The sequence below is a fragment of the Notamacropus eugenii genome, chromosome 2 (genome assembly GCF_028372415.1).
Source record: "Notamacropus eugenii isolate mMacEug1 chromosome 2, mMacEug1.pri_v2, whole genome shotgun sequence".
Lineage (NCBI taxonomy): Eukaryota > Metazoa > Chordata > Mammalia > Diprotodontia > Macropodidae > Notamacropus > Notamacropus eugenii.
This window is the reverse complement of record NC_092873.1, coordinates 23,341,837-23,366,670: the sequence shown is the minus strand read 5'-3', so window position 1 is coordinate 23,366,670 and position 24,834 is coordinate 23,341,837. Positions and strand designations below refer to the sequence as shown.

The window sequence follows — 24,834 nt, the reverse complement described above, 5'->3', positions numbered from 1 at the left end:
CTGCTGCCTTTTTTGACAAAGTTGTGACCATCTGAGCAGCAGTGTTAATGAAAATTGTAAACTTGGCTTATGAGCAAGGATTGCAACAAACCACCCTTTTCTAAGAGGAGCCCCCACCAATGTGCTCAGCCAGCACTTTCTCAGTGTGTGTTGGTGCACACTCTGCCCAGGCGCAGTCAGTGGACTTGCTAGTCCGGCTGGGCTCATCAGACTCTTCCATGTTGCTCTGGCTGCTATGTGCTGAAGTTCTGCCCTATGCCAACTCCCTAACCTAGGTTTTTGGAGGACTCAGTCACTTTGGTGGGGGTTTTGGCAGATACTCAGAAGTCTTTAATCTTAACAGGTCCCTAGGCAGGAATCCGACTATGGCATCCTCCTTAAGGGGCCACCCAGGCTCTGTATGCAGACCCCCACACCCCTTCTGGAAGGGGAGCTCTCTGCACTTGGGGATGGCCTGACCCATATTTGGATGGTATCTGTCTGTTGCTCCTGGCCCAAGATGAACAGAGGCCTCTTCTACCACTTGAAACACCAGAATATTCAAAGTAGATCAAGTAGAACAAGAATCACAGAGTAAGAGCTTCTCTCTCTCTCCTTCCTCCCCCCACCCCATTTTATAGATAAGAAAACTGAGACCTATGGAGGGGAGGTTATTTACTCAAGGATGTTGAAGCAGTAAGAGTTAGAGGCAGGATTTGCACTCCGGTCCTCTGACTCCAGAGAAGTAGATAGCATGACCCCTACACCAGCACAGCCAGGGTGAGGGCTTCTTCAAGTCATTGGATAGATTTCCTTTGAAGGACTTACAGGAGGAAGGAAACACATTTATTAAGTACCCACTATGTGCCAGGCTGAGTGTTTTATAAATATCTCATGTGATCCTCACACCAATCCTGGGAGACTGGTATTATTATACCCATTTTACGGTTCAGGAAATTGAGATGGATAGGCTGAGCAACTTGCTCAGGGTCCCACAGACTGAATTTGATCTGACTACAGATCTGGTGCTCTGTGACACCCCCTAGCCGCCTACAGACAAGAGCCTTAGTCTTATCTGGGATGTAGACAAGAGGCTGGCAGAATGAGAGGGTGTGGAGGGGTGGCAATCAGCATCAGAGAGGGAGTCCCTGAACTGAGGAAATCCCAGATCCACAGGAGTATTGAGAATAATCTTGTCTGTAGCAGATGCCCCTCCTGCAGATGCCAGCTGTCCCTAGTGATTTAGGGATGTGCTTCCAGCTCCTGAATAGGGGCCAGGTTCATCCCAGCCCACTCATCATGTCCCTTGGCAGTGGCTCACTCATTGGTGGTGAGCTGACTTGGTGGGTGCTATGTTTGTTCTGCAGTAAAATGTAACCAGATGGGATTGTCTGTCTGGGGTTAATATTTGGCCTGGGTCAGAGGAGAGGAAATGGTTGGGAGCTAACAACCCGTCCTGCTAGTTCTGGGAGGCCAGACAGAACTAGCTGCCACTTTATCTGCAGTACAATCTGCTCCCAAGACCTCCTGGTAATGAGGAGCCTGGGCTTGGGGAGCTCCTGGGGCCACATGCAGCCCTTACCCAGATCCCCATGGGGTCCAGGAGCTGGTCACTTTTTGTTTATTTCCCTCTCTTGAGTATGTGCACAGTTATTATCACTCCTAATGTAAATAGCACTTGTGAAATGTTTGCAGATTGGCAAAGTCCTTTAAAACTACTACCTCATTTGATTCCTACAACATCCTCAAGGGGTAGATTCAGTGATTAACCCTATTGTACAGATGAGAAAACTGAGGCTGAAAGAGGCAACGGAGATAGGATTTAAAATACATGTCATCAAAATGTTTAGGGTTATTAGAGGCCCATTGTAATACCTAAATTATTTCTTCCAGCCAAAGCAAGGCTTTGGCATCAGTGGAGTGAAGCCCTTCACCAGTAAGGTCATGGGTCCTTGGAGGGCTGAAGCATTGTGGGCTAGGCTGGTGCCTCCTCACTCACTCACATTGGTCCCAGAGCTGGAAGATTTCTCTTGTCCACCTCCCTCCCTGCAGAGAGGAGGAAACTGCAGAGCAGAGAGGGCAGAGACCCTTGTCTTGCCCAGAGGCACCATGGGAACCTCAGACTGTGACTTCTGCCGATCCCCGCTCCTCATAGGAAAGATGTGCCACCCCAGAGAGTGGGAATGCCCTTCTGCCCAGTGTAGCCCCACATTGAGGGGCACGACTCAGGCAGCCTTGAAAGAGAGGCAATCCTGGCTCTGGGCTGGATCATGAACTCATTCCTCAGAGCCTGACTGTGCACAGGACAGGGAAGGGCCCTCGATCAACCTCACAAACATGGAAAGACAACAGGATTTGGAGCTGGGTTTAGATCTTGACTCTGTTAGTTCCTACTTGTGTGACCTTGGGCAAGTCACTCTCTCATTTCAGGACTTGGTGTCCTCATCTGGAAAATGAGGGGATTAGAATCAGCACTGTGGTCCTTTCTGCCTCCAGATCTATGAGAGTGTGACCATCCCCCTGCATTTCCATCTCATTTCTTGGGGCCTCAATTTCTCTCTCTCTTTTCCTTTCTCTCTTTTTTCTTTCTCCTCTTTATTAAATCTCATTTTTCTCAATTGTATGTAAACAGTATTTTTAACATGTTTTTAAAAATGTTTAAATTCCAAACTCTCTCACGCAGAGTCGATTCTGCTCTCTCTCCGTCACTCTTTTCTTACTTTGTCTAATGAAGACCACCCATCTACTGTGTTTCCTTACAGTTGGGTCATCTTGCACACAGTAGGTGCTTGAGGAGTACACTGTCCCAAAAGTTTTAGGGCAATTTAAATCCCTGATAGTTTAAGTGTCCTAAGATCTTTGGGAGAGAGAGCTTGTATTTCCTAGCTGTACTTAGAAGGCAGTGCAGGACAGGACAACAAGGCCTGGACTCCCCATTCTCTGAAGATCTCCCCTTAGGGCACTGGGATCCTCTCCCTACTGGAGTCACTTTGTAAAGACCTTTTTATTTGTCTTTGTATGTGAAAGACAGTGAGGAAGACGTATCCTTGAGGCCACCTGTGCCCATTCCCACTGTAGGACCCTAGGCAAGTCACTGGACTTCTCAGGGTCTCTAGACAACTCCCTGAGACTTTTGTTGGAGGAAATTGTTCACAGTCATCAAAGGTCCCCAGGGTTGTTTGTCTGTGATCCCTTTTTGGAGGCTGAGGACCCTAATCAAGGGCCTTGGCATTCATCCCTGAGGGCACAGTGTGATGATGACTCCCAACCACTCAGGCACTTTCCCTGTGTCAGTTTAGCTTGGTTTACTCCCTGCCTCCCCCCAAATCTGGCTCCCAGCCTCAAGGGTAGGATGAATGTGCGTTTTATCCTCATTTTGAAATTCAACTTGACACTCATCTCCCCTGGGGGCAGCCCCTGTGTGTTGGAGGGAGACACTCTCTTCTCCTCTTTGGCTGCTAAAGAGATTTTCCTGGCAGGGATGGCCTTCCATTCATTTGAAATGTTAGCCTGTTGGAAAGGTTGAGGTGGATGACAGGGATGGAATCCTCATTAAGGTTAGTGTGTAGATAAGGGGCCATTGACAGCCCAGGTGCTTGGGTAACAGCAATGAGCCTTGGAGCCTTGGATTCACTGGGCTGGAATAGGGGAAGATCCTTGATCTTAACAGATGTTCTCAGAGACCATCCATTCCAGCCTCATTTTATAGATGGGGAAACTGATGCCTGGGAGGGAAGGGACTTGTTTAGGGTCACACAGGCAGGAAGCATTAGGGGTGGGATTTGAACCCAGACCCTCTGACTCCTTCCACAATACCAAGTTGGTTTTCTAAGGATTCCTTTGGCAAGTGCATCTGAGCTGGAAATGTGAGTCATTGTTCATTTCTCAAATTCAACAAACAGTGCCAGGCACTGTCCTAGACTCTGGAGTTCTCAAGACAAAAAAAATGAAACCACCCCCAACAGGAAGCTGATATTCCACTGAGAGGCTAGAAAGTGTATTCAGGGAGATAAGAAATCTAGAGCAAACTAGAAGGAAGTTTTTTTGCTAGAAGAGTCTAGAGCAACAGGAGGGCTGATGGTGACTTCCTGTAGGAGATGGAACTGAAACCTTGATCAGATGGAGGCCTGGGGATGCTAAGAGCTGGTGGACTCAGGAACTGCTCTGTGTGTGTGTGTGTGTGTGTGTGTGTGTGTGTGTGTGTGTGTGGTGGGGGGGGGGGAGGTTGGGGGAGGTGAAGGGGAGTGCATTTAGGGAGAGGGAAAGGTCAGAGAATGGACCCTGGCATTCAGTCTGAAAAATAATTATCTTGGAAGTAGAGATGTACAAATAGCATTTGGATCCTCAGGAGGCTGTGAGGTTGCTCCCTTGGTCTGACAACATGGTCCTCTCTTTGCAGATGACCAGACTTAGCACAAGGCCATTAGAAATGGGCACATGCTGCCATGGTTTGTGATAGAAAATAACTGTGACCACTGGAGCCCACACAGCCAGGGCCCATCCGTCCGGAGCCTTCCCATGTGATGTGGGCCTCCCCCTGTTCTCACAGCTCTCTTCAGGTTCTTGGGATTAATTGACTCTTTCCAATGGTGCCAGTCTGGGAATGGCAGGCTTGCCTGGGTGATGGATGCTCTGGGCAGTTCACCTCATTTATCGGCTTCTTTCTTCTTCCTTCATCTCTGGGGAGCCCTCAGTTGCTGTCTCTGCAGGCCCTAGGGAAGCAGGCCTGGAATGGGATTCCCTGGGGCACCCTGCCCTGGCTTCTGGCCTCCTAGGATGGGCTCAGGGGGTGCTCAGTCCCTTTCAGAGCAGAAGGACCTGCCCTTCGGGGGGCAGACAGAGCTCTCCTTCCAATTACCTAGAGGAAGCCTGTGCTGGGTTAGGCTGAAGGTGGGGAGGATGCCAGAAACCTATGAAGGAGTCTGGTTCAGAACTAGGAGCTCTTCAGAATGAAGGGGAAGGCAGAGAATGCCTGGGTGGTCAAGGCCCTGCACTCTGAGAGCTCCCAACCGTTTGTTCTAGGAGGTGCTGTTTTACAGGTAAGGAAACTGAAGCTCAGAAATTAAGTGGCTAGATTTGCACACAGGTCCTCCCAATGCCAAGTCCACATCTCTTTGGTACACTGAATTAGCTCTGTAGTGCTGGACCCAAGGACCTTCCCTTCCCTTTGGCACCCGTTCTCTGCACACTGGAGTACCTCTATTTGTGGGCTCTCCATAGCAAGGGGAGTGGGGTCCATGACCATCCCCAAGGTCATCTTGGGACTGCTTGAATGAATGGGGCTCCAAAAACCTGTAATTTCAGCTCTATTGGCAAACGGTGATGTGTGAGGCATGGGGTCTCACCAAATCCATCATAGGACATTGTCTTCTGATTAAAAAGAAAACAAAGCACAGTATAAACCAGGGCAGATGCTTGCCCAGCCTTGGCACTGATTCTAAGGAAGCAAGGCAGAGTCCAGTTGTTTATGACTGACCTTCTGGAGAGAGATGGTGGCATGAGCCTGGTGGGGAGGATCAGGGGCCTGAGGGACCCAGCTTCCGGGCTCCTCACCTTCTCTTCATTGAAGTGCTTACTTAGCTCCCCTGGGTAGAGCTAGAAGGGGTTTCTGAGGCCTTCTCATATACCATCCCCCACCCCCATTTTGTAGATGAAGCCACTGAGTCTCAAGGAAGTAGGTGGACTTTGCTCAAGGTCACATGGTGACAAGTATCAGATTGTAGAGGCCGTGTAGACATTGGGAAGCTAACCCCGCTTCACCTGGCTTCTGGATCCCAGGAGATTCTATGTCTGGGGCAGCGGCTGGTGAGAAAGCAGAGTCAGGCCCTTCTCTGGGACCAGTTCTAGGCCAAAGAAGTCCCTGCCTTCCGAAACTGAGGCTCTGGGGGAAAGGGAGAGAGAAGCAGCATCTTCAGAGTTAAGTATTGAACAAGGTAGCCTGAAGAGGGACTAGTGGGGGGGTCAGGGGAGTCAGGGAGGCTTCACAGAAGCAGCATCTGAGCAATGAAGGAAGTGAAAGTTCTGAGGTGCGGAAAGGTCAGGGAGGGCCCCTGGGGTGAAGTGGGCCAAGGCCAAGTTCCGGGCTCACTCTCTCCATCCGCCCACCCTGGGTAGGCTGAGTCCTCAGCCCGCTGCCTCACCTCAGGGCTCCAGGGCTAATTCTGAAGGGCTCAGGCTTGTCTTTTTTCTTTGGAAATACGGTTTTATTAAAAGCTTTGGTTTTGCAATTGCCTGATATTTTGGGGGTGTTTTTTAAATGTTCTTACACTTTTAACATTCTCACAAGCCTGTACCAGTGGGCTTCCCCTATAATTACTGGTGGCTGTCCATTATTCAGTCAGACAATTAGCCATGTAAAATGGGTGTTTGATAATGTGGAATTGTAAGAATAGTAACACCTCCATCCCCATCCCCCCCAAAAAACACACAGATGAGATCTTTCCAACCAGAATCTACAGAGTCTAGAGAGAAAGTGGCCTCAGGTACGGGGGCATCCAGGCTCCTTGCTGTCTGCTTGGTGAGTTCCTCAAGGTGTTCCCCTTCGGTGGGGGTAGCTTTTGGGATGGGCTCCTTAGAGGCCCCGAATCTGCCTTTGGTCCTCATGTCCAGCTTTGCCTCCTGCACATGTGCCGCTGGCCTAGAGGCACTGCCATACAAGGCTCCCATCTTCTCTCAGAGTCTCCTCCTCTTGGAGACACTTGACTCCCTGGGTTCCCAGGTGACCTGCTCCTTTGGAAATGACCCACAGACTATGACCATGTTTCCTTAACCAGCTGGACATGCTTCCTTTACAATATTCCTTCCTCTGATCCAGTGGCTTTCTATGTTGATTTTTTCCTCAATCTTTTCTATATGGATACAGATATCGGTTTTTGTTTGTTTGTTTTTTGTATTCAGTCTTGAGACTGGTTCAGTAGACGTGTGCTCTCACCTGGAAGAGCTTTCAGGTGTAGCAGCTAGTTGGTAAAGCTCTGGATATGGGCTGATTTGATCAACTCAGTCCCCACCCCTCCAAAGGTGTGGGAAGTCTGGCTTCTGCAAATACTTGCATTGGAAGATGGAATGCTGAGTTCTGGGAACAGCTTACATTCTCTCATTTGGTTAGAATGTACATACAATGTATGAGGGAAGAGAATCGAGATAAGGATGCAAATACAGGTAGGAACCAGTGTGCAGAAGGCCTTGAATGGCAGGTTCCTGATTTTTCTTGTGTTCCAGAGGCCCCAGAGCTTGGAAGGTGTAGGGGCAAGAAAGTGACGTTGCCAACCAGCTGTTCTGGCTGGAAGTAAAAGCCTCTGTATCCGGTCATAACTCAAGGAGGGCGTAGGTGAGATACTACAGCAACCTTCAAGATCCAACAGCTATTTGGAAAGAAAATAGTGAAAAGAAAGAAAAGCTCTTATATTTAGAGAAATGCAAACAAAAACAATGGAAATTCGACTTCAATTCCACTAGACTGGCAAAGACCACTGAAGAGGAGAAAAAGACAGGTGTTGGTGGGACTGTGACCTGGTGCAGCCATTTCAGAAAGTCATTTGGATTGGGCCTCAGTGCCACTAAAGTGTGCATGTGCTCTGACCCGGCAATGCCCCAACTAGGCCTGTAACTCACAGCCACGAAGGAGGCTCACTCAGCCTAAGGGGAAATTGCAAAGCTTTGTTACCACATGGGCCAAATGAAGGAAGACTTTTAATCTCTTCACTGTCTATAAAATGGAGGCTGGGCTAGAAAAGTCAGTTCTGGGGTCCTTTTCTCTTCTCATGTTCTAGGATTCAGTTGCTCTGCTGTTAGAAAGCCCTCGGGGCAAGCGAGGTTGTCTTCCAATGCAGATCATTTTCACAAAATCCCAGAAGCTCCCATTTGTTAGGGCTCAGTCCAGGAGGTCACATACTCCAAGCCATGCTTGAATCACTTATAATGTACCTGAGAAGTGGACAATCCACTTATCCTGAAGACCAACGGTGACAGGGAGCTCATTATCACCCAAACCCACCCAATTCATTTTAGACAGCTCCCCAGCCTACCCCTACATGGACCCTAAATCTGCTTCTCTATAACTTCTGCCTGTTTGATCTGAAGCCCGTTGAGGACAGGGACTGTCATTTTCTCTTTTTTGTATCTCCAGCACTTAGTCATTGGTAGCTTCTCCTTCTGCCTTCTGGAGCAAGCTGAACAAGGCCAAGCCTCTCTGACTTAGGAGCCCCTCTAATCCTTCCTGGAGCTCTCAGATCTACCTGAGTTTTCTCTTTTCCCAGCTATATATTTGCAGGTTCTTCAGTGGCCTCTCATGCCTTTATCTTAAATTTCTTTGCCATTCTGGTTTCCTCCTTCTTATCAATATCCTCTCTAACATGTACAGTTTCAGTAACGTCCAGCTCTCTTCTGGGGTTTGCTTGGCAAAGATCCTGGAGTGATTTGCCATTTTCTTCTCCAGTTCATTTGACATATAAGGAAACTGAGGTAACCAGGTTAGTGTCTGAGGCTGGACTTGAGCTCATATTCTCTTGATTCCAGGGCTGACCTATATGCTCTTCATAATTGAAGAGCAAAGAGAACCTGAGACTACAAGACTTTGAATCATAATGATATTAAGAAGGAGAGAAGAGTTTCATCACTGGGGCAGGGAGAAGGATGCCCAGAGTCTGAAGAATGGAGCTTATTTTGAAGGTTGTGAAACAGTTTCACTTTTCACATTGAAGCCAACGTGTTGGGTTACTTAGGAGCTTTCAGACGGCATTTTCTTACCAACAGATTTTTAAAATGTTACTTTCTTTTAACTTGTAGCTGAAATGTATGCCCTAGTGACCTCCTAATATGCCCTTGATAAGGGGGAAACTTTCAGCCCCTGAACTTGCCCCAGAGTGGTATGATTTCCTCCCAGGCTCTCCTCTGCTCAGCCATCGAAACTGGTGACCAAGCACCCTGGGCTTCCCTGACACAGAGACGGAGGATGAAAGGGAGCTCAGAGGAGTGAGAGAAGTTTGGAGAGAGACCTTTGCTCTGCCAGACCTCCTAATCTGGGCATCCAAAGCCTTGGGAAGTGTGTCTAGCTGTCCGGATCAAGTTCATTTTGGAGGCAAATTCTTAGTTTATGTCGCTTTAGATGTGACTACCAAACCTTTGTCTGGTCTCATCAGATAAAAGGAGATTTGGTAGGTTTGTTTCTTCCTTTGTTTTTGACAAGGCTGGAATTGTTTCAGATAGCTATGGGGAGGAAGGCTTGAGTATTTTGGAGGTCAGCTAGACAGTTCCTTCTGAATCTGAGAACCTAGTGGAATTCCTGGCAGTAAATGAAATGAGCTTCTTAGCTCCCCATTCCTTCCTCAGTCAAGGGCAGGCCTTCTCTTCTTAGCTTCAAGAAAACAAAAACACCAGGCTTCAGAGATCCCAGGACAAATCCCTGGAGCCTCCAGTCCCCAGGTACTTCTGGTAGTGTGGTTCTTTATAAATGAAAACAATTATCAGTAAAGACTTTCTCTGGAGTCATTTGTTAAAGATTGGCACCCTGGTGTGTACATTGCCTGCAGTGAGAAATCATTCCTGGCCCTTACTGGGAAGTGAGTGACCTTGGATGGGTCATTTCTTTGAGTTTCAATTCAATTTAGGATTTATTAAAGTGTCTGCTCTGTGCTGACTATTGTGCTGAAGGCAAGAATGAAGCTGTCTCTGCCCACATGGAACTAATATTCTATCGTGGGAAATAGCATATGTAAGTGGAGAGATAATTTGGACCAGCAACGTAAGGGAATTGGTAGGGCAGGAACATACCTATGCCCTAGAAGATGGCATCAGTGGGGAGATCTCTCAGGTTTGGGAGCAGTCTAATTTAGAGGGCTTGACTGGAGAAAGAAGGGCCTAGGCCATTGTTGAATGATTTGGGTAAAAATGGATTTTGCTCTTATAGTGAGGTCATAGCTTTCTAATGTCTCTCCATTATTAGGATTAATATTAAGATTATTTCCATTTGTAAGTCACTCTGGATGTTGACAGATGACTCAGCTCTGCTTGGCCACTAGCCTGCAGTTCATCACCCTGGAGAAGTGTTTGATTGAGTTTTTTTTCTGAAAAAAGTGAGATGTATTCCTGGTGGGCTTGCCTTGCTCCCCAGGAAGCACCATGGCCTGGAAGACATCCCTAATGCCCCACATAAGGAGATTTTTCCTATCATAATAAGGTAAATTGTCATTGGATGACTCCATGTTCCACAAATGCGTCTTTTGAAATGAGCCAGTCAGGAAATCATATCTTTGGGTTATATACTTTGTAACTTCAAAGCATTTAGAAAGGTGAGTAGTTATTGTTTATGTGACAACTGGTGTCCTTTTAAAAGGTTGATGGGTTTTTTTTCACCAGTGGAAGTTACCTTAAAGAAAATGGATGATTTTTCTTTTTGCAACCTAGTTACTTCCCAATATTCTTCCGATTTTAAAACTTTCTTCTAACAGCAACAAGCCAGTTTAAGTGAATATGAGCTGAGCACGCTTAATTCTCTCTGCTTAGGAAGACAATTTCATAATTTTTCTTGGCTGCTTTTTGATGTTTTGAAAGGGATCCTGCTCCTAAGCTCTCCCTAAGCTCCATGAAGTTTTACTAGTAAACTTATACTTAAAGTTGTTTCATAGCTGAGATAATTTCTGGGTTCTTTTTGCCTCTTTACTGTGGCAAGTGGTTTGCATCAGTTTTATCATGTCCCTTTTAAATGGTGATTGAGTTCATTTCTTTTCCTTTGTTTAGCTTCCAGTCCTTGTTTTGTATTTGACTGTGATTGATTGACCAGGTCAGATTGGAATGGTGAGGATTATGTTCAGTGTCTTCATTCTTCCTTCTATTTTGGTGTTGATTTTGACCTTTACTTTAGCTAGTCCATGATGGGACTGCACACTATTCCCTCACTGACAACCAGTTGTTTATTATCTGTTTAAAAAGATATTTTACTTTTTGGGTGTTTGATGCTTACCTAAAATAATGTGTTTTCCATGAATATATTAACAAGGATGCAATGTTCGGTGACAGATGTTGTCTTTGTTAAAAGTTAACTTTGTTTTAAAAAAAGTCCACCCAGTATCAAAATCCAGTGAGGCGCTAAATGTTGGTATATATGACCCATATCAAAGAGCACAGCCCATGCAAAGTCTAAATAGGACCTAAAGAAAAATTCTTCATCTAGTCCTTTTTTCTTTTTTTAGATTAAATTTTGGCCAACTTTGCACAGCCCTGCCTCACTTAAATCTAATTCATGTGCAAATCAAGGTGTCCCTCACCTGCCATCTTTGGTCCTCCTTGTGAATGAAAGACAAACAAGATTAAATGTTATTTTTTCAATCAAGGAAAATCTGCCTTCTCACATTCCATTTATATAACATAACTTGTTTAACCATTTCCCAAGCAAATTGGGACACCACAGTTTCTTGCCCCACAGTTTCTAATTCTTTTACATCCATGCAATTCTGATGAGATTGTGTTGATTTCCTTGAAGCATATCAGAAACTTGGATCCCTTCATTCCTTGAGAGATTGGGTGAGCTGTCTCCATGGGAAAAGCAAACCAGATGACCACCCCATATCACAAAAATTAACATACTGTTAGGTGGACAACCCACTGAGTTACTTGGCCAGTACTTGTATTTAGAAAGGTGCTCCAGAGATGAGCTGGAGCAAGATTTAAATAGCAGGAGGAGAGCCACCTAGATTGTCTTTGGACAGTGACTTAGTATGCTCAAAGTCCCCTTCTCTGAAAATCTTCCCGGTCCCTGCTGTGCATCTCAGAAGAGTGAAGGTCAGGGTGGGTGTGAGGAGAGTACAGTGAATTGCCAATGAAACTTCATGTACAGAAGTGTTATAAAAAATCACCTTGGGGTCATGCATGACCAGAAATGACCATGGCAGGTCATTTACATGGTGAAGGGCTATTAAGCTGAATGAATAAGATCACTGATCCATCAAAGTCATGAGGCAGTAAGGCATCTTGGAAAGAAGGCTGAACTGGAAGGGAGAAAAATCCCAGCTTCAGTATTTACTAGCAGTGAGGCCTCAGAACTTTAGGTCTTGAGTCTGTAAGACAGTGACAACAATCCCTGTGTAGCTGATCCCACAGGCTTATTATAAGTAAAGTCATTTAAAGAACAAGACAAATGAAAACAATGACTATTTTGAAGCAGTTGTTCCTGGCTCTTCTCTGGTATTTCCAGTTGTGAGTCAGATCCAGTGGTTGGAGTGTAGGAAGAGTGGAGGATGTTTACCTAGATTCCCTCATAGTATTGGACCAAGTTTCATGCCATTCTTGTAATTACAGTGGAAAGATGAGGTTGGGGTTAAGGGATAAGAACAGTTAGGTGTTCTTGAAACTAGTTAAATGACCAAACCCTTGGAATGGTCGCTGGTGGTTGTGTCTGAATCTCCATGGCCCCATTTGGGATATTCCTGGCTAAGATACTAGAGTGATTTGCTTGCAATTCCTTTTCCAGTTCATTTTACAGATGGGGAAACTGAGGCAAACAGGGCTAAGTGACGTGCCCAGCATTGCACAATTAGGAAGGGTCTGAGGCTGGATTTGGACTCAGGTCTTCTTGACTCCAGGCTGGGCACTCTATCCACTGCTTCACATAGCTGTCCAGGATTAAGAGATACTTCAAGTTTACAGTTGGGTGGAATGGAGATAGGGGACAGGCCTGTAGTTTTCTGTCTGTGTCAGATGGAATGTGGAGGTCATGTGTCCTCTTGTGTTTGGTTTTGGGGCCAGACTTTAGAAAGGATATTGATACCCTTCCAAAGAAACTCAGGAAGGATGGGAAGGCCTTTAAGTTCATGTCATGTGGAGATCAAGTGAAGGAGCTGGGGTGAGTTTGCCTGGAGAAGAGAAGGATGGGGGCTGGGGGACCTGATAGTTGTCAGGAAATATTTGAAAGATTGTCATGTGGAAGAGAGATTTGTCTGGTCTGGTCTAGCCCTAAGGACTAATGAGAAGTCCCAAGAAACTGAGGTTAGCCTTGACCTTGGGAAGAACATGTTCAGAGGAGAGCGTTCCGAAGTGACTCGAGCTGCCTCCAATGACCCAGTCCACCTCTCCAGCCCCTGGAAATCTTTAACCCAAAGCTGGATGACCCTTTGTGAAGGATGTGACCCAGAGCATCCTTGTCCAGGTGTGGCAGGCTGGTCCAGAGGTCACTGGGATGCCTTCTGGATCTGGCAGTCTGAGATTCTATTCTGTCTGTGAGATTTCTAGCTGGATGCAGACTTTAGAGAGGGTACAGCTCTGTCCAAGATGTCCAATATATAAGGAAGAAGATACCCAGTGAGGTCATTTTATTTATCCCCATTGTAAGGGACACAGTATTTCTAGAAAATCATACTGAGATGGCAGACCTTGGACACAGATGTTCTTGTACTTTGATGGGACAAAAAATAGTCTTTATTCTGTGTCCATTAAGGAAATGAGCCTTGTGTCTTTTGAGCTGAAAATGAGTTTGAGTTGCTAGCCTGAAAGGCTGTTTGCTTGAGATGATTAGTTCAAATTTGAAACTGTATGTGGCCAAGAGGGTGATTTGTGATGCTGGAGCCTGAGGGTGTATTCAGGCATCAGAGCAGACATTTTTCTCTTCTGTTTGTTCTTGAAATGTTACTTATGAGCTGCTATGGCATATGGCAAATTCAAAGGAACAGCAAAAAGGAAAGGTTCCTTTTAAGCCTAAATAGACTGACTACAATGGGAGTTTCCCAAGGTGAGTCCAGTGTGCAGGCTGAGCAGCATCTTTGTGGGAAAGATAGGTTTCAGAAATGGCGCTTAGGTTCTTGTGCCCAGTGATATTTGTGGTAGACAGATGAAGAACTTAAAGATTTGGTGGCAGAGACTCTGGAGCCCACCGTGGCATTCTGAAATCTCAATCCTTTTCTTCAGTTTATTTGGGACTCAAGTTTTTTTTATTGTTTTATTATTAAAATGTTGTTGCATTTTGTGGATAACATTTTCATAATATTTTATAATTATATCATTTTCATTTTTATCTTCCAACTGTCTAAATTCAACATGCCATCACTTGCAGAATAAATTAATAAAGATAAAGAATGGGGTAAAAATACTCTAACACATGAGCTGTTTCTGTGGATTAATGCTGCTTTTCATACCTGTGGTTCCCTGTGTTTTCTCACTCTTTTCCCTGACTTGTTTGAACATTTTAATTGCACAGTTTTTGTTGTACCTTTTCCCTTTGTTCCTTTCATTAACTTGGTTCTAGTGATTTTACACATGGTTTTCCTAGTTCGCCTTTCTCATTGCATCGGTTCATGCAAGTCTTCCTATGTTTCTCTGGATTTTTTGTATTGATCATTTCTTTGAATTCAATAATACTCCAGACCTCCATTTTGTACAGGAAGAACCTCAAGAATTTCATTAGTATTCTCATTTTTTTCCTTTACATGAGAGGGTATCCCTTCAAATGGGATGGTAGTTAAATTCAATCAGGATCTCATGCCTACACAAGGAAAAACATTCTATTTCCCAAGGTTTTTTCAGTGGGAATGAACTGACCTGAAAGGCATGGCCCCAGCTTTTCAGTGAACTCTGGAGTTTACTTTGGTAGCTGAGACTGTCCTCAGACAAACATGTAGAAATGTGTGTAGATTTACTCAGTGTGGACCGTGGCCTTGACTGGACCCCAGTTTTCACATTTGGAACCAGGCCACACAAACATGAGGCCAGCACCAATGCCTCTTCACTTGTACAGGAGCCACCAAAGGAAGACTGCCAGTTGTCCCTGGGAACAGGATTTAGCATTTGCTGAAGGAAGGTGGGGTGGGGTGGGGCAGTGGGAGGCCAACAGGAATCAAGTTCCCTTGAACTGGAGTAGACATTGTTGGCATTTCTCTGCATGGAGACAGCAAGGATTGATGGGAATCACTGAAGAGTCCAGCCAGGCCATGTTCTCTCAAGTCAAAGCCTGGAGGAGTGTTTTAAAAAAAATAGTTTTGTCTAAATGCATCTGGTAAAACTTAACCACTTTCTTGTAGTATTTAACAGCAACAAACAGGAAGTGTGGATAATGGATAGGGAACTGTGACCTTAAAACCAGGAAGACCTGAGTTCAAGTCCCTCTCAGACACCTGCTGGTTATGTCATCCTGGGCAAGTCCCTTAAGCTTCCTCAAACTATAAGTCAAATTAAATCCACCAAGATTTAGTAAGTACTTGCCATGTGCCAGGCACTGTGTTAGGCATTGGTGGCATAAAAGCCAAAGCACAGTCTCTGTTTCCTCCTGGAAACTCCCATAGTGTTTGGCTCCCCAGAATGTCCCTTGCCCCTCTGCAAGGCCTGCCCCTCTTTGCTCATGGGTAAGTTTCCCCTGGAACTGTTGTTTTGTAAAGGAACTTTCCTTCATTCCCCTCCCAGATCTGTTCCTTGAAGGAAGGTTCAGAGAACAGAAGTGAAAGTGGAATCCCAGGTGTAAGGGACAGCCTGAATCAAGGCATGAAGGCTGAAGATGGAATGCTGAGGCTTGGTAACAGCTTGTTGATCACTTGAGCTGGAGCGCACAACTGAGTGAGTGACATGGTGGTTACTAATAGACCCTGAGAGCCAGATGGTGGTGGGTCCTAAACACTTCTACATTAGGCAGTCTGTATTTTATTCCCGAGGCTGTAGAGGGCCATTGAAAGCTTTGGAACAGGGAAGCAAGAGACCCTAGATTTGTGTTTTAGGAAAGTTGGCTTGTAATTTGTATGGAGGCTTCTTGGGAGACAGGAGATGTGAGAAGAGGAGAGAGAGAGGCCAGTGAATGGCCTACAGCAGTCATCTAGGAGAGAATAATTCCAAAGTTGCTTTGGCTAAACCATTTCTTTCTCTGACCTGATGGTTGGCTTGTGGTCCTTCCTTCTTGAAGAGGACCAGAATGACATCTCTACATCAAGGTGCAATGTGCCTGACTGTGGCTGATCAGAACCAATGAACTCGGAAGGCTTTGCCAAAGGCTGGACACAAATAGTCCATGTGCATATTTGGAGTGGATTCTCTAAATTTGTGCATCTCACAGAGCACAGCACCTTCTCTGATAAAGGCACGCTCTGCTGAGTCGTTCAAGGCCAGTGTCTCCCATGTGTCATAATTGAATCCAAAGATCTTCAGGGAGACCTCGAGAGTGTCCTTGTATCTTCTTCTGACCAATATGTGAGCACCTGCCCTGTGCGGATCATCTGTAAAATAGTCTTTTAGGCAAATATATGTTTAGCATTCAAACAATGTGGCCATCAGAACTGTGTTATCTGGGATAGAGTTTCAAAGCTTGGCAGTTCAGCTCTAGAAGGGACCTCGGTGTCCAGCACCTTATCTTGCCAAGTGATCTTCAGAATCATCTTAAGACAACTGAGGGTGATCAACTTTCTTTTCCTGTCTGGGCTGATGCTTAAGCAAAAGATACAGGGTCCACCAATGGACCCTTCCAGCATGGCAGGATGTCTCAGAGGGTCACCCCCACAGTTGGATAAAGGACATGAGAACCATTTTTGTGGGGGAATGTGATTCCCTGTGAGATATAGGGGCCCATCCCAGCCTTCACAACCCAGGATTCTAAACCACTAGCTTACTGATTTGTGGCACTGGAGATGAGGTCTGGCCAAGGTGTTCAAATGAATTGAGGAGGCCAGATTCTAGGAAATCAGAACTGATGGATCAGACAAGTTAGGGAGTGAAGCCTTGCCTGGCCAAAGACTGAAATGCATTGAATGTCAAATGTGGCAACCCTTAATTAATTGCAAACTCACTTTCCATTTAGCCTTTCATTAGGAAAAGTGTTCCTCAAAATGTTTTTTAAAATGTGAGTCACTGGAGTGATGGATAGAGATTCCACCTTGGAGTCAGAAAATTTGAGTTCAAATTTTGCCTCTATATGACCCAGAGCAAACCATTTAACCTCCTAGTCACCTTGGCAGCTCTCTTATCAGTGAAGGGCATTTCCCTGCTAGGACTCTCACACTCTGATGAAATTATCCAGCCTTTTCCCAGCTCCCCCCCCCCCCATTATTATTATCCAAGTTATTAACACAAAACAAAACTAAGCACATTTGAGCTTCATCTCTCTTCTCCCTGGAGAGCTTAAGAAACAGGAAAATCAGGCCACCCAAGGGACAAGAAAAAAGTTCAGGTCCCAATAACTGAGGCTTGTCTTGTGGCTGCATCACTCAGGTAGGAGGAGGGAGCCAGCACTTTTCAGAGGCTGGATCCTGGTCTGGTCAGTGGTGCTCATCAGGGGCTTTTTCTGGCTGCCCAGGAACCTTAGGGGGAGAACCTTCTCTGGATAGGAGTACCCCTGCCCTACCTCTGGATGTGTGAGCATGCTCTGGTGCCTGGGCCAATGCTTTTTATAAATCAATGTCCAGAAATGAGATCAATCCCTCCTGATTGACCCAGGAAATTTCTGTTTCTTCTTAAATTAAAAAGAAGTCATTAGTTGGTTAGAAAGATGAATTAGTTTCAGCTAGCCTTCTGTGATCATTAAAGTTCTGTCCATATTCTGTAATTGGATGGGGCTTGCCTTGGGAATGACTCTCCCTTTCTCTCTATGTCTATATAGCAGCCATATCTATAACTTTTTAGGTAGCTGGATTTCCATGTCCGACCTTTATTGATCTCTGTCTTTGTCAGACCTATGTTCTACTTGGAGAGTGCATGGCACATTTTAGTCCCTTATTACATAGTGGTCTTGGCTCTGTAGCCCTGTAGTGAGCTCCTGGAGGAAAGGGGACCTACAGGGTGGGAAGGAAGGAGCACTGACTTTGGAGCCACAAGCCCTGGACTCAAATCTTACCTCTGATCTAGGTCAAATGACATCCCTTCTCTGGGCCTCAGTTTCCTCATTTATAAGATGAGGTGGGACTAACTATCTACTGAGGTCCCTTCCAGCTCTAATCTATGATCCTATGACTAGTTTGTACCTTTTCTTTTTGCAGTCTTTCTTTCCTCATCTTACATATGACTAGGTTCGTTAAATTCAGTTCACCAAATTATTAAGGGGCTACCATGGTTGAGTCAATGTGCTAGACACTGGGGAGGGATTAAAAGGAGAAAATGAGAACCAGTCCCTGCCTACTTAAAGTAAGGGAAGGGCATGTCCATAGACGAACAAATGAAATTATTTGAGAATAGTAAAAGTCCTAACCATGATGGGGTCCGAGGAAGATTTTCTAGCATGTGGCACCTGAGCCAAACCTTACAGGAAGTCAGGGATTTCAAGTGTTAGAGGTGAAGAGGGAGGGCATCCGAGGTATAAGAGGGTTTTCCCGCCCCATAAATGTAACCGATGTTGTTACCTGGCACACCACCTCTTTGAATTGCCGATTCCACCAAAGGTGCAAACCAGGAGTGAACAGTTCCTAGCACCTGCTGAATCTATCAAGGAAGGGCATAAACCAGGTACAAATTGAGTGAAAGTGGTAGCTACCACACATTAAAGGTCTTGTGGCTGATTAAGAAAGTGTCAACTGATAGCAGCTGGTTCATTGATACTGGGGAGCACACCTGATGGCGGCTCATGGATAACAACAATAGAATCCTCAGAACCCTAAAAGAAGAATTAGGGAGTCACCCCTGGAGACCCACCATGCCGCTTGGATTGGTGACTGGGACAAGGAGCTCCGAGGAGGCAGAACACAGGCAAGGCCACAGCCTGTACAAAGACATGAGGAAGAAGATGGAATGTGGAGTTTGAGGAACTCTTAGTAGGTCATTTTGGCTGAAATGTATTGTATGTGGAAGACAGCAAGCTGATATAAGTCTGAAAAGTCTAGTTTGAGAGCTGGAAGGGGTTAGATCACCTGGTCCAAGTCAGTTTTACAGATGAGGCCTCAAAGGATTTATTAGTTAGCAAGTGTCTAAGGCGAGATCTGATTCCTTGCTTCCTAAGTTCATTCCACATTAGCATGATACTTCTGCATTCTCCATAAATGCTGTTGAGCCTATGGGACAACCAAGAAACCTTTATTTTTTTTTATTAATTTTATTTATTTTCAGTTTTCTACAATCACTAGCATATAACTTAGATTTTTCCCCTCCCTCCTCCCTACCATCCCCCCCACCTTGAGACATCATACAATTTTATATAGATTCTACACATACATTCCTATTAAATACATTTTCACTGTAGTCATGCTGTGTAGAAGAATTAAAATGAATGGGAGAAATCATACAACAAACCAAAATGTAATACAGAAGAAAGTGATCTGCTACATTCTGCAATTGAATTCCGTAGTTCTGTCTCTGGATGTGGAAGGCATTTTGCCTTAAAAGACCATTGGGAATTTTTTTAAGTCCTTGCATTGCAATGAAGTTCCAAGTCTACCAGAAAAACTCTAGCACATTGTGGTCGTTGCTGTGCACAAAGTTCTCCTGGTTCTGCTCCTTTCACTCAGTATCAGATGATATAAGTCTTTCAAGACCTCTCTGAAGTCTTCCTGTTCATCATCTCTCACAGCACAATAGTATTCCATTACATTAATATACCACAATTTTTCAGCCATTCCCCAGTTGATGGGCATCCCCTTGATTTCCAGTTTTTGACCACCACAAAGAGTGCTGCTATAAATATTTTTGTACATGTGAGACCCTTTCCCATTTTTATGCTCTCTTGGGGATACAGTCCTAGAAGCAATATTGCTGGGTCAAAGCATATGCATATTTTTGTAGCCCTTTGGGCATAGTTCCAAATTGCTCTCCAGAATGGTTGGATCAATTCACAGCTCCACTAACAGTGAATTAGTGTTCCAACTCTCCCACATTCTCTCCAACATTTATCATTTTCCTGTTCTCTCATGTTTGTCAATCTGATAGGTGTGATGTGGTACCTCAGAGTTGTTTTGATTTTCATCTCTCTAATCAATAGTGATTTAGAGCATTTTTTCATATGACTAGATATCTTTAATTTCTTCCTCTGAAAACTGCCTATTCATATCCTTTGACCATTTATCAGTTGGGGAATGACTTGTATTTTTGTACATTTGACTCAGTTCTCTATATATTTTAGAAATGAGGCCTTTATCACAGGTACTAGCTGCAAAAATTCTTTGCCAGTTTTCTGCATTCCTCTGAATCTTGGTTGCGCAAAAACTTTTCAGTTTAATGTAATCAGAATTATCCATCTTGCACTTCATAATGCTTTCTATCTCTTCTTTAGTCAAAAATTCTTCCCTTCTCCATAAATCTGATAAATACATTATGCCTTGCTCCACCAATTTATCCGTAGTATCAATCTTTATACCTAGATTGTGTACCCATTTGGATTTTACTCTTGTGTATGGTGTCAGGCATTGGTCTAAGCCTAGTTTCTGCCACACTGTTACCTAGTTTTCCCAGTAATTTTTGTCCAACAGTGAATTCTTATCTCAGAAGCTGGGGTCCTTGGGTTTATCAAACAGTAGATTGCTATATTCTTTGTGTGTCTTGAGTACCTAGTCTATTCCACTTGTCTACCCTTCTGTTTCTTAGCCAGTAGCAAGTGATTTTGATAATTGCTGCTTTATAATACAATTTGAGATCTGATAGTGCTAGGCCACCTTCCCTAGCATTTCTTTTCATTAGTTCCCTTGATATTCTGGACATTTTGTTCTTCCAGATGAATTTTGATGCTATTTTTTCTACCTCTAGAAAATAATTATCTGATAGTTTAATTGGTATAGCACTAAATAAGTAAATTAATTTAGGTAGAATTGTCATTTTTATTATATTGGCTCGGCCTACCCACGAACAACTGATGTTTTTCCAGTTACTTAGATCTGACTTTATTTGTGCAAAGTGTCTTGTAGTTGTGTTCATATAGTTCCTGGGTTTGTTTTGGCAGGTAAACTCCCAAATATTTTATAGTGTCTACTCTAGCTTTAAATGGGATTTCTCTTTCTATCTCTTGCTGTTGGGCTATACATAAACAATGGTTTGGTCCCAGCTCAGTCACATACATCTTGTGGAACCTTGAAGAAGAGACTTCACCTCTCTGGGCCTCAGTTTCCCCATCTGCAAAATGGGAAGGTAGACTTGCTGATGACTAAGTTCTTGTGCAGCTCTCAGTTGGAGCCTGCCTCCACATACTTCAGAGCACCCTTCCTTAGCCCTGCCCCCACAGACCTCTTCCCACTACAATCCACCATTAAAGGAAAAGGAGAGCGAGGGCCTCACTTAGGCACTTAATGTTGGCGACTGCAGCAGAAGAGGCAGATGGACATGTGGGGGGTTCAGGAGCTGAGGTCAGGCCAAGGCTCAGCCCTAGGAGTCTGGGGACCAGGGATATCAACAAGTTATTGGAAGGTGAGAGCCTCTTGCTGAGCTCTGCTGGCCCAGGTCCCTGAGAGGGGAACAATGAGGCCAAGCAAGGCCCAGGGTGGGCCTTTGGGAGGAGGACTCATGCTGACAGGGATCTATCACTGTAGAAAATGGACAGTGCCAGTGTGCTGATGGGCCCCAAAGGAATTTAGGGTTCCTACCCTAAGGGAGTTTCCCATCTAGGAGGATAGAACAATCCTGGCCTTTTAAGAAGTGCTGAAGGGGTCTTGAGTGGAAAAAGTTTAAGAAGCCCTGATCTAGACTACTCTCCTCCTCTATTTAATTCTGGGACCAAACCATTGTTTATGTATAGGACTTGTCTCAGATACACACACACACACACACACACACACACACACACACACACACTAATGGCCAAACTATTTAGCCATTCAACTACGTCATAATCTGGTGATTAGACATTCTTCATCCACTTGGTCCTTGCGTGGATGGTCAAGCCAAACTTTATTATAGTTCTTGTCTCAGAGACTGAGACTCTACTTCAGTGCTTTAGACTTGTTGTAACCAATGTGATGTCATCTACAAACAGGAGGACCTCACTATACACAGGAAATCCCTTTTCAGCTTTGTACCCTGGATCTCTTCTTTTACAGTCGTGAACAGTTTTGTGGAGCACACATCTCCCTCTTTTGTCTTCACTGATGTTTATGATCAGAGGGTTATTGAACAGGGTTAATTCAGTTGCTCTATCTTTCAAGAAATCTAGATTCATTTTGATGTATGGATGGGGACCCCTTGTTGGAAAAGAGCCTGTAAGATGGGACTTTGCTTTCCTCAATTAAAGACTTTTTAAGATTCAACAAAGGAGCACAGTGGAACTTTGTAGTTTCTCTGTCTTTCAGTTAAAGACAAAATGGTAAAGATGTAATCTGTTGAGTCTGCTCGCCAGTCTTTCTCTGCCCCCCCCCCCCCCCCCCGCCACATGTGTTTCTGGGTCTGAATCTGTGTGTATCTCTACCTTCTTTCTCTTTTCTCTTTTCTCTGTCTCTCTGTATATGTCTCTCTCTGTCACTGTGTCTCTCTCTGTCTCTCCCTTCTTTTTCTCTTCTCTGTCTCTCTTTCTCTGTCTTTGTGTTTTTCTTCCTTCTTTCTTCTCTCAGTGTTTCTATCTCTCTCTGTCTCTTCCTTTTCTCCTCTGTCTCTCTGTGTTTCTCTGTCTCTGTGTGTGTCTCTCTCTTCTTTCTCTCTTCTCTGTCTCTCTGTGTTGCTGTCTCTCTCCTTACTTTCAGGCTAAATCTGCCCCTTTGCAACTTCCAATCTTTGCTCCTAATTCTGCCCTCTAGGTTCATGCAGAAGTTCCTTCTTTTCCTTGGGATAACCTTCCTAAAACAGAAGGCTTTGGCATAGCTTCATCTGTGTAATGAATAAGGTTATCCCTCCCTAACCTCAGGCTCCCCCCTTGCCTCTCAGGACCCTGAAAAGGTAGAATAAAGGTGACATCCATTCCATAGAGTTTGTGTTTCCATTTTGAGCTCTGGGGGATCCTGGGGGATTGGTTTTGTTGACTTTGTGGTTAGTCTTACGTTTTAGATCTCTCAGCTGAGTACTGTCCTCTTCCAGCTCCCCAAGGCAGCTCCCCCTTAAGCCTGCATCCCTTGTTGGTGCCTGCACTTGTTTCTTGTTCCTCTGTATTTCCTTTAGCTCAGGCTGGTGTATCTCCTGGCCTGAGCTCCTGAGCTGCTTCTGGTCCTGTGCAGCCATCCTTCTAGGTGAAGGCCTATTGCCTCCATAAATTCTTCCCAGCAGAAATAAGTCCACCTGGATCTCCCCACCACTACACCTTTTTTTCTTTTTCTTTGACTCATTTTCCTCTTAATTCACATGTTTTCCCTTTGCCTCGTTCCTAATGGTTCATTTACAAAGGACTTGTCTTGTGGCTAGAGTGGAAGGTCCCAAAGCTAGGGCACCATCTTCCTGTCCTCTTGCTACTGAAGGGCCCTGGGGCTCAGAGTTGCTCTGGAGTCTTGGCTTCCATCTGGAATGCCCACAGCTAGAATCAGAAAGCTTGTTTTAATGAGTCCAAGAAGACCCTGTCCTGGCAGGGGCTGCCTTCCTAGGGACACAGTATCTGAGGTTGCCTGTAAAGAAAAAATGGCTATCAGATTTCATTTTCAGCTTCTTTGGTGTTCAGAAAGAAGTAACGGCCTCTTAGGGTATGCAGAGCCTTGTTACTGGCTGGGCAGATGTGAGGTTGAACTTTGACATGTCCATGTCTGGGAGCTCACAGATTAGTAAGGGGAAAAGGTATCAATCCAGACAAATGAAAAGCTTAGGAACAGAGATTTTCAAAGTGGAAAGCTAATCCTGAGTCGGGCATCAGGGAAGGCTTCCTAGGAGAGGTGGCATATGAACTGGATTCCTACACTCAGCAGGCAAGAAAGGCTTAGGGAAAGGTATGAGTGAAGTATCTAGGTGTGTATCTAGGGGTCATATTACACCAATTTTGATGGAGCATAGAGCATGTGGAAATTACTCTGCATTTATTTATGTATTTTACCTTTCATGGGACAGTGTGATGGACTGGACAGAGACTGGATTTGGAGTCAGGAAGAGCTAGGTTCATATCCTCTCTCAAACTCAATAGTTGTGTGATCATAACTTTTTGGGGCCTCAGTTTCCTCACCTGTATAATGAGAGTGGTTGGGTTTGACGACTTCTTTCCAACTTAACCTCCATTTGCCTTAGTGCACTGGAGAAAGAAATAGCAAACCATTCCAGTATCTCTGCCAAGAAAACTTCTGGGACAGTACTGGTGGGTTATGGTCACAAAGAGTTGGACATTACTGAACGATTACACAATAGAAGGCCTTTCTGGCTCTAAACCTATGTTCTTCCGGTCTTACTTGGTCTTGGTAACTGATGGGATATGAAAGAGTTACAAGAATGCCCCTGGCTAATAAGGAAATCAGAAGAAAGATAGGCTAGGGAGGTAGTGAGCTCAGTCTGGAATATGTAGATTTTTGAGGACCCAGTGGAATGTTCAGGTGGAGATGGTCCAGAAGGCAGCCAAAGATGGAGGTCTTGAGATAGAAGAGAGGTCAGGAAAAGACTTATAGTGCTGGAAGACATCTGCCTCAAAGGTTTGGTGGCTGGAGATTGGGGGGTTAGCTGACATTGGTGAGGTGAAGAGGGGGAGGAAAATGGTATAGACATATTTGGGGAATATACTCACTAAGAAATTGAAGAGTGAATAAGGAGCCAGAGAACTGGACAATAATGATAATAATAGCTAATATTTATGATAGCTCTATAAGGTTTGAGAAGCAATAACCCTGAGAGGTAGGTGCTATTTTACTATCCCCATTTTATCCCATTTATCCCCAGTTGGGCAAACTGACACTGAGAGAAGTTCAATGACTTTACTAGGCTGGATTTGAACTCAGGTCAGCTTGACTCCAAGCTTAGCAGTCTTTCCCCTGTGGCTAGCTGCTTCCCAACAAGAGGAGGAGAATTCAGGTTCCTTGATGTTCGTTTTCCCATCATGGGCATCTCTCTTGGTTTTTCTATAAAATAAAGAATCCTTTGTTCCTGGACCCAAACCGA

General features: G+C 44.7%; 1 protein-coding gene across 6 annotated transcripts in view; it reads left to right on the top strand.

Moving 5' to 3' along the window:
- SHANK2 (SH3 and multiple ankyrin repeat domains 2) overlaps window positions 1-24,834 on the top strand; it is a 709,321-nt gene that overhangs the window by 12,815 nt on the left and 671,672 nt on the right. The window contains exon 1 of one of the 6 annotated variants that reach the window (XM_072639429.1): window positions 4,257-15,510. The exons of the other annotated variants lie outside the window; for them this stretch is intronic. The gene's annotated coding sequence lies outside the window, so the exon portion shown is untranslated. Of the gene's footprint in view, window positions 1-4,256; window positions 15,511-24,834 lie in introns of those variants that run through there. 6 annotated transcript variants of the gene reach the window in all.